Here is a 10688-nt window from a genome sequence, read left to right on the forward strand (position 1 = left end):
ATTTGTCCATCCATGATCTCATGTCATCGTCCAAAAACCCCACAAGGGCAGGAATATTAGAACCTCCTTTACACATTAAGACTCAGAGTGGCAGATGGTTAGCTTGAGATGATGGTGAAGCTAACTGGCTGCGGATTTCTCCCCCAGGGAATATTTGGCAGCATCTAGTGATATTATTGGTTCTCACAACTGGGGAGGTGCTACTGGCATCTAGTGGGTGGGGGCCAGGGGTGCTGTTTAACATTGTACAATACACTGGACAACTTCCCACCACAAAGAATTATCTGGTGCAAAATATCAGTAGTGCTGAGAAAGGGGACATACAACCGGCACGCCAGGAAGTAGGTACCAGGGCCCCTATTCTAGACTCCCTCTCCACTGTATTACATCGAAAAAAAGATTAGACTCATCTTTCAAGTCTTTTCATATTTTGAAATGGGATACCTGAAGATAGATGGGTGGTTCCTTGACGTCTAAATGGATGAGTATCGAGGGGGCACTCCAGGCAGTGGACAGGCCAGGGGGAAAGCCTTCCTAATGCCACTCAAATTGTGCCCCAGAGATGGCAAAGCACCTACTCCTAAGATCAATCACGACCTATCCCAGACCAAATTTTTGGCATACTTTAAGTTCCATTACCACGTAGCCAACATAGCCTAAGATTTATTTATTTGGCTTTGGTTTTACACCACAAATCAAGGATGATAGTATTGGGCAGGGATTTCAAATTCACATGCCTCCATGGGCCAAGGAGGGAAATGAATGAAGTGAGCGGAGTCAGGGGGGAGAGCAGCGAGGACAAAGAAAACGAGAAGGTGTACGTTCTATCAAAAGGGGGCTGCAAGGCCTCAATGGCAGCCAGTAGTTGTCATCGGGACATGTAGCCCCAGTGCAGCCAGATATTCTGACTCGTTTTTTTTTTCAAGAGAAAACAGAAAAACATTTTATTTATTTGGTTTTTAATATTAAGTGTACCTTCATTGCAAGGGCCAGAAAAAACAACAACAAAAAACAGAGGGGAGTGTCTCTGGGCTTGATCTGTCCCCCAGGCCACAGAGTGCCAGTTCTGGTTCAGTGGAAGGCCAGAGACAGGGTCCAGCCGCCTGCCCCTTATCTACTTGGAGGACAGGTTCGTTTTGTCTCTGGGGCTCTGTTTCCTCAGCTGTAAAATGGCGAGACTAGGTTCGATGATGGCTGCGGACTATTCTGGCTCTGACCCACTGTGAGTTCACTTGAGGGCAGAGACCCGGGTAGGAATAAAAAGGACAAGGGATCAGGCCAGGTGCTGTGCTGTCCTCCTGTCACCTGCGGCAGTGGCATTAGCAGGTTCCTTCCCCTCCCTGGGCTCACATCTCCATCTGTAAATTGTGGGGGCTTTACCGAGGTCAAACATTTTAGGCTTCTAGTGTGAAACAATTCAAGGGGGAGCGGGAAGCCATCAAATGTATGATCTGAGATCAGGTCGCTGACAGCTAACAAACTGGCCAAAAAATCCAGCATTCAGAGAGAGCCTCTGTGGCTTTCGAAAGGCCCCATTTAAAAAGATATAGAAAAAGCTAATAATAATGATAATATTTTTCATGTTTTTAGCACAATCCCTACAGAAGACTCCCAAAATACTCCACAGACTGTGTGTGGTGAGAACACCACCCCTAAGAATGTAATTAACAACCCTGGAGTTCTGCCAGGCTTAACAGCATTTTCTATCTTTTTTTTTTCTCCCCCTTTTTCCTTCAGTCTTCCCTCCCTCCCTCTCTCACACAAATGACAGCATTTTCATAAGCCCTCAGCATTATTAGGTAATTAGGGAGCAGTGCAAGTTCTGGAAAATACTCTGGGGCAGGATCAATGCCTGGGGAAAAAAAAACAAAAATGGTCTATTCCAGGGGGAAACTCCTACGCAGCACCATCGCTTCTGGTAGAAATTGGAGTCACTTGACTGTTCCTCCAAACCAGTGGTGCCTTCAGAAAGGTCACCTGGCCAATTCTCATGAGGGCAGCTGTCCCCAGCGTAGCACTTTCCAGGGCCCTCCAGGAGATCTGGTCGGCAGACAAGAGAGCCAGACTCCCAGTGCCATTCTCATTGGATGCATAATTTTGAGTGAGCCACTTAACCCCTTTGTCTCAGTGTCTTGTGGGTGAAACGAGGACAGAAGGAGGGACTAGTTCATGGGGCTGGCATGAGGATTAATGAAATGCAGCCCATGGCAGCCTGGCGAGGCTCCAAGCACACAGTCGGGACTCTGCCAGCCATTGCTGTATGGAGATGTGAAACGTCATCATCATTATTATTATTATTTTTAATGATCTCCAGAATACCTTTCATTTTTTTTTTTTGCCGTTTAATGCTTTTCTTTTCTTTTTAAAATTTAAATATCATTGGTATACAACGTTGTGTTAGTTATATTAGTTTCAGGCCTAGTAAGTCGATATTTCTATACCTTACAATGCGACCACCCCACTAATTCTAGAAATCATCTCTCACCATGCAAACTTATCACAGTATTATTAACTATATATTCCCCTTCACCTTTTTCACCCGTCCCCCTCCCCACCCCTCCAGTAACTATCCCTTTGGTCTCTGTTTCTGAGTCTGCTGCTGTTTTGTTTGTCCACTTGTTTTGTTTTATGTTTTTTTAGATTCCACATATAAGTGAAACCACATGGTATTTGTCTTTTTCAGTCTGACTTACTTCCCTTAGCATTATTCTTGCCTCGTGGTTGGAGTCCAGACTCTTCCTGGCATTGGGAATCTTCTGTGTGGCTCCTATTGACTGCTGAAACCTTCCCCTGTAGTTCAGTTTGCCAGTCTTCTGTTAGGTTTATGTCACTTCCCCGTACCCTCAAAACGTCGGCCCATGAGGAATACACAGACTTCTGACTCTACCATCCTCCAGCCTGTTCCTCCCCTCATTCCTCCCATCTCCCTAAATGACACCTTTGTTCACCCAGTTGTCAAGCTAAGGACTCCACACCCAACCCAGCTACAAATTCTATGGGGTGTATTTTCAAAATGCAGCCAGAATCCAACCACGTCCCAGCACCTCTCCATTCCAGGGCATTCATGCCACCCTCTCCTCTCATCTGACGCATGGCAAACTTTACCAAGGCTTTATTTCCACGCCTTCTCTACCCCTCACCCCCACCGCCGTGACAACATCATTAGTTCCCTGTATAGCAGCCAACCTTTTAAAAACAGGAGTTAGATGCTGTCACTCCCCACTTCTAAAACATCCAGAGCTTCGTGTCATGCTTAGAATGAAACCCCAAACCTGGCCGCTGGCTGCCTCTTCAACCCCACTTCCTGCACCCTCTTCCCTTGTTCATGCTCCTGCAGCCATGATGCACAGTGGACACACGAGGCACCGTCTTGTCTCAGGACCTTTGCACTTGCTCTTCTTTTGCCTGGGGTGCTCCTCCTCAGCAATCGACACCACTGCCTCTCTCACTTCATTCAGGCTTCTGTCCTGAAGCCTCGCGCTTCCTTTATCTGAAATAGCACCCCGCCCCCTGTTTGGTTTTTATTTCCCTTACCTGCTCTATTTTTCTTTGCAGTGTTTCTCACTACCTACCTTCCTTATGTATTTATTTGTTTAGCATTTGACCCATGGCTAGGAGGTATCTTGTGCACCCAGGGCTCAGGAGAGTGTGTAACACAAAGCATGTTCTCAGTTAGTACTTGCTGAAACAATGCATGGACGGTCCTTCTCCTCCCCTGAAATATCCTTCCTTTTCTTTGTCACATTTGGATTTTTTAAGATCCCATTTCCTTCCCATTTCCCCACAATGCTTTCCCATTCCTATTTTGGCCTCCCTGAGTGTCTGTGTTACTTATCCCTTACTGCTGTTAATTGATCTTTACTTAGTCCCTCCCACTTGATTTTCAGCTCCTTAGGGGGCAAGAATCATGCCTATAATATAATAACAGCTAATCGTTTGGAGTACTTACTATGTGCCAGGCTACACACCCACCTCTTGTCAAGTGATATTCACAGCAACCCTATGAAGTAGGAGCCCTTATTCGTCTGGGTACAGGTAGGAAGAGAGGGTCGGGAGGTTAAGTTACTTCCCCAAGCTTACGCAGCTATTTAAAGGCAGGGCTCGGATTTCAACCTAGTCTGCCTGCTTCTCCTAACTATTATTCTCCTAAGTATTATTCTACACTGTGCCGAGGGCCATGCCCAGCAATCTGGTCCATTTGTGTCGGGCAGGCCCTTGACAATGTGCGCTACGCTTCCAAAAGGTAAAGAGTTTTGCCCCAGGACACAGGCTAACAGGTGGGTCCTCCTATTGCAAACCCCAAACCTCATCCCGTAGTAGCTCAGCTACAGGATGATAGGCAGGGGCTCTAAGAAGCCATTCAGAAAGCACATATGGGACTGGAATTTGCTTCCAAAAACCCCGAATGTGTCTTGAAAAAGAAGATGGATCAGTGTTTCTCTCCCCACATCTGGTAGCCTTCTTTAAGGCCAAACAGTAATTATGGTACTTATGGTAGTCCTCACCCCACCCCCTCCATGAGCAAAGGGAGATTTTAAGTTTTCGGGAGACTCAAAATATAAGTGATTCTAACTGACTGCCATACTCCCAGTATTAAATGTTGCTATTTGCTTAACCTCTAGCCTCTTCTTTATTACTCTGAGGCAAAATTATGCAGAAGAATTTTTAAAAAGATTAGGAGTGGGGCTTCTCTTATGTGGAAGGTAAGCAGGTAGAATGTTAGAGCCGGAAGGGAATTTCATTTTACAAATTAAATAGGATCTCAGATAGGTTAAGTTATTGCCCTGGGATACCCAGCCAGATAGTGGCAGATCAAAGACTGGGAACCCAGGCTTGATCACATGACGAGTTTTGTATGTATCCTGTCACTGTGAGACCTGACACAAAGCTCATGCAAAGGGGTTCAAATGATGGCTATAAAAACTATAGTCCATAGAAACAAAAGAGAAGGGGGCTAAGTTAGATTCACCTTTTAGGAGAGGCAGATGGAGTCCCCAGAGAATGTATTCTGCCCACCACCCCATAGTTCATGCAGCAATTTTTCCACTAAAGAGTTCTGAGATGATATTTCAGCATAACAGACATGGAAGGTCAAATAGTTAGCCTGCGTGCATGCTATCTGACAGTTGGATGGTGGAGAGAATCTTATATGAGAATAAACACAGACAAGAATTTGTATGAACTTCCCCAGTGTCCTTAACAGAGATCCTCCAAAAAAGACTTAACTCTTCCCTCCTCTACTCCTTACTTTGTTTGTATTCCTCCTCTGTTTCTCCATTTGATGGACCCCTCAGATAAAGGATTCTCTGATCTCCCATCCCAGGTCCTCACTCCTCCATGCAATTGCTGGAGTAGATTCTATTGAGGGGTAGATTACACATCTCAGTGACCCAAGTCAATACCTGCCTGCTCTGAGCTGGTCACCCTACTCCACCATCATTTCCATGCTCTAAGCCAAGCCCAAGCAGCATCTTGGCTCTTGAAGAATAAGAACAGAGGGTGGGCATGGCAGAAGGCAGTCCGCCTCCTTGGGGAAAGCGAGGATGGGAACATAATACCATCATTAATAGCAGCTACCACTTGCCATCATATACCGCACAATGCGCTAAGGACTTAGCATGTATGTTATGGCATTCAATCCTTACAACAGCCGGGTGGCATTGTGGGAAGCCCCACTTTACAGGTGAGACACACCTTGTTCTTTATCCCACTCTCTGATTCAGCTTCAGCCTCTCCAAGTTCTGAAGCCATCTCTGCCGGTGGAAATCTCAGTGGCAGCTAGGCGCTGTGACCTCTCCAGAGAAAGCAGGATGACTTGGCTCAGGATTAGGAGAGCCCTGAGAGTCAGCCTCAGAGGTGCCTGTGGAAGAGCAGTCAGTCACTGGCTCTGTGGGGCTGTCGGATCCCAGGCACTGAGCAGCCAGAGCGAGAGACGGGAGCTCCCTCCATCCTGACTTCCCAAAATGACAGCCAGGAGAGCCAGGCGACAGGTTGTTCGGGAGGGACCACCACACCTGGGCTGTTGGGCAGACCCAGGGTATCAGAGACCTGAACTATTTCCTGTTCTAAATGCCAACAGAAGGACTGAGCCACCGGCGGTACTTCTACTGGGGTATCTGGAGTGAGCAGTAGCAAGAGGTGATGGGCACCATTTCTCCAGGTGCCCTTGGCCACTTTGGAGATGGCCCAGATCTTCACTGAAAACAGTAAGTGTCAAAGCCACACTTGCCAAAAGGTGACCCATATGATTATTAACTGCTCACCCAACTCATATGTAGAGTGTGGGCTCTGGAGTCAGAATGCCTGGGTTTGCAAACTACCTCGAAGGCTCGTTAGCATGTGACAGCGGGCAAGCTACATTAGCCCCCTGACTCCTTTCCCTATTCGTATACTGGGGATGCGCATACCTGGGAGGGGTGTTGTGAGGATGAAGCGAGTTGCTGCATGTGTAGAGTTTGGCACAGTGCCTGATAAACAGGGGACTTTTATGGTCAGCTGTGATTTTTGGCATCTTATCTGGGCCAGCCCTGAACTGGACACTTCGGGTGAGAAAGGCAGTTTCTAGCCTGTTTACTGAGAAAAATAAAACAAGGAATTTGGGAGAGGGGGAGGGGGACATGGAGATGTCTGTGAAGCCTTAGCCCCTGGCTGATACTTTCCAGTGAGGGGACAGGCAGATCCAAGGTCAGTGCGGGAAGGCAATGAGAAGGCAATGAGGAGGAATTTGGGGGGACTTATAGGGATCTTTTCACTCAAAGCATGGAGGGTAGTGGAAAGATTAGAGGTTCAAGGCTATCGGAGGGCATCCTAGACAGAGCTGCCAATCAAAACCTTATAGACCTTACATGGAAATAGGTCTGTATCACACCTAACCCTGCAGGCTTGGGACTAGGTGGGCTCGGTTCTAAGTGCGCTAACCTGGAGCAGGGAGGCCCACCCGGGCTAAGACCCCTTGTACTTTAGGCTGAGAAAGCTAAGCTCAGGAAAGCACTTCTTTGTAAGAGAGAGTGTGATGTAATGGGTAAGATCTCAGGCTGTAGAGCCAAAGTCCCTGTGTGTGAACCCCAGTTCTGCTCATTACTAGCTGTGGGACTGTGGCAAAATCACTTAATTTCTTTAGGCTGGAGTTTCTTTCATCTGGAAAGCAGTGATGCTAATACTGGACTTCAGAAATTTGTTGTGCAATTAGTAACTGTAACACAATGTCTGACACATAGTAAATACTCAAATGTTAGCTATTATTATCTATGCCTCAAACCCTCATAGCCTCTTCCTTCTCACAGCCTCACAGTCCCCATTCTTGCCTCCCTGAGTTTCACCACCCACTTCTATGGGAGTTTCTGAAAAGGAAACATTTAAGCTGTTTCCTCCTTACCAGGGTGTACCATCTCCACTTGCAGTAAATAGCTTTGTTTTTCTGAGCTTAATTCCAACCTCCACTCACATGTAGCTTTTAACTAAGGCAAAACGCAGCCTCCAGAGATTCAGTCTCAGCCCTGATCACAAGGTGGGGATTGAAGGAACAATAAGCAGTTCCTTATACCTTGAATAAGGTGTGTATGTTAGGGTTAAGCACGTTGCAAGGGTCGTGGCTTAGAAGAGTAGTTCACTGGGTGGTGACAGGGGTAGTTTTGCCCTGTGTGGGCATTTGGCAATCAATATCTGGAACATTTCTGATGGTCCTACCTTGGAGGGAGGGTTGGCATCTAGGGACAGAGGGCAAAGAGGACACTTGGCATTCTGTAATACACAGAACAGCCTCCCACACCATAGCATTATCTGGCCCCAAATGTCAATGGTGCTGAGGTTGAGAATCTTGGTTTAGGGGGAGATACCCTGGAACAATAGCACAAGCGTAGATTATTAAGAACAAGCCTTAGGGGAGTCGCTGAAGGCTTTTGAGCAGAAGTGACAAACGCTACACTGTGCTTTAGAGAGGTAATCCGGGAGACCTTGGCAGGGGCCAGTTAGAGACTCATTGCAATTAGAGCTAATGAGGTGAATTCCAGAATTAGGGCAACTAGAGAGGGAAAAGGAAGCGTTCAATGAGAATTCAGCTTTTATACAACTTCTCTACCACTCATCACCTCCTACCCACCCCAATCCATTATTTACATTATGATTATATAAATACCATCCATTTCTGAACCAAGTATCATGTTATGAATACACATTCTTTCATGTATAGCGTTTTTATTTTTCATGCTTAATAAATTCCTTGCTTTTACATTTCTTTAATTGCATTGTACAGGAAAAATATAAACCAACTTCAGGTTGGCAGTTAAGGAAGGGTAAGGGAATTGGATGGCAGAGGGTTGTTTTAGCAGTAATTAAAACATTTTATTTTGGGGAGAAAAGAACTGACTCTGGTACAGCAGAAATGTTTGTTGCAATAATTTCTGAACTTTATGTTGTTGACTGTTTCATATTAATTTTTCATACAAAGAAAGGAGTTGTAATAGTAGATTTTAACAAGGTAGAATTGGCAAACATTTTCCAGTAACTGAATGTAAAGTTAGAAAAAGAAGAGTGAAGGATTATATGTTAAGTGTTTGGGCCTTAATACAGTAGAAGCATGGGAATGATGACCAAGGTAAGAACTGCAGGATGTAGGAAAGGTCTTTGTGTGTGTGTGTGTGTGTGTGTGTGTGTGTGTGTGTGTGTGTGTGTGTGTGTGCTGGGGGAGGGGAAGGGATTGAGTAATCCTTTAGATATGCTAAACTCAGTTTCCTGCAATACATATTTGTGGAGATTTGGCCATGAGCCAGCTAGGTCAGGAATCCAGAATCCAAAGTTAGGGCAAGACTTGGGAGTCTTGGGTAGACTCCACTGTGGGGGAGGGGGGGAAGGGATGAGTCGCTGGAGCTGTAGGAATAGCCAGGATTCCCAAGGGAGGATGTAGCGTGAAGAGAGACAATGTTTAACGACTGAAACTTGGTAACTATCAATATTTTAGGAGCTAAGGAAGACAAAGATATAGTATAAGAAAGCAAGGAGAGATTCCAGGAGCTAGAACAGTACGAGAGGAATATGTTGTCGTGGAAACCAAGGAAGAGAGGATTTCTGAGGAGGAAAAGGTGGACAGTGGTGTTAAAGGCTGTGGAGATGGAGGAGGGTTGGGCTGAGAGGGAGCCACTGGCTTTGGTGATAAGTAGCGCAATAGGGAGTCTTAAGAAAGCAACTTCAGCAGAGTAAGAGCCTCCCATTTAGTCATTCAAATCTGTTTATTGAATGTATATTATGTCATGGTATAATGTGACAGTCCAAGGCAATAAGCTAAAAATGGAGTTCCCTGCCCTCCAGGAGCTCACAGCCTAATGCTTACAAACCAATAGCATGCAATGGGGCAACCCATCATTTCTATGATAGATGCATGCTCAGGGTGTAGGTTCATATCAGGGAAAGCTTCTTAGAGGTGCTATCCACATTGAATTTTAAAGGATGAAGGATGACTAGGAATCAATAGTGTGAACTGGGCGGTGAGGGTTAGTGGAAAAGGGAGTCAGTTTTCCAGATGGAAGGATCATCATGAGCAAAAAGCCTTAGATCCAAGAGACGTGCAGAGCGTTCAAGGAGCCAGACTGGTTCAGAATGGCTGCACAGCGAACATTGAGCCTTGGCGAGCTGTGCAGATGCCGGAGCAGGGAGGCCCGTGTGTTATGATGTAACATTTGGACTGAATCCTGTAATCAACCAGGCAGACCGGGGCTGCCACTAGACTGCCTCACCCTGTTCAAGTTTCCTTTCTAACACGGCTGCTTAAGGCAGCCCATAGTTTTACATCGTTGTGTCTGGTATTTAATATCTATTCAGAAATATTTGTTGAATTAATGAAAAATGTAAAAATCAATGAATTCTCAATTATTCAGTCAAGAAAGTGAACTTATGAAATAGAACAGGAACAGAGAGGAAGTAGGATAGTTAGGATTTTTGTCTATTTTCCCCATATCAAAAAAAAAAAGCCACATTTTAAGATTCTATAAATACATGCTCATTCTAGAGAATGTTAACACATACAAGTATAAGAAAGCTGAAGTCACCTAAAAGCCCTCCCCACTGAGACAGCTACCATCTTTGGTGGCCACTTGCTTCCATATCTCTTTATACATTACATAGACATTCACACATCTACATTTACGTGAAGGAGATCATAGCTTCTGTGTTTTATCATGGACATACATTATATTGCTTTTGTTTGGGGTAGACTGGGAAAATATTGAACATGTTACCTACTGAAAGAAATGTCAAATGGAGGAAGACAAATAAAAGATTTAAGAGACCATTCATGGAGACACGATCGGCAAAATCCAAAATATGGAATTCTCTTCAGAGCAAATGATTAGTTTCTTCCATAAATAAATTGCAAGGGAAACAAAAAAGATGGGAACAGAAACCTGTAGCTCACATACGATTCAACAGACTATCAGCCAAATGTGATGTTTGGACCTTGTTTGGCTAGTGATTTGAATAAACAATTAAAAAGAATTTTAGAATCATGTGGGATATTTGAGCCCTGATAGAGTATTTGATATTTAAAAAAAAAAACCAAAAAGCATTGTTGATTTTTTTACATGTGATAGTGATATCGTGGTTGTTTTTATTTTTATTTATTTAGTTATTTAGTTAGTTAGTTTTGTGAGACACATATGTATTTTTTTACTAGTTTCAGGCATACAAAACAATGAAAT

This window comes from Hipposideros armiger, unplaced genomic scaffold (genome assembly GCF_001890085.2).
Source record: "Hipposideros armiger isolate ML-2016 unplaced genomic scaffold, ASM189008v1 scaffold_279, whole genome shotgun sequence".
NCBI lineage: Eukaryota > Metazoa > Chordata > Mammalia > Chiroptera > Hipposideridae > Hipposideros > Hipposideros armiger.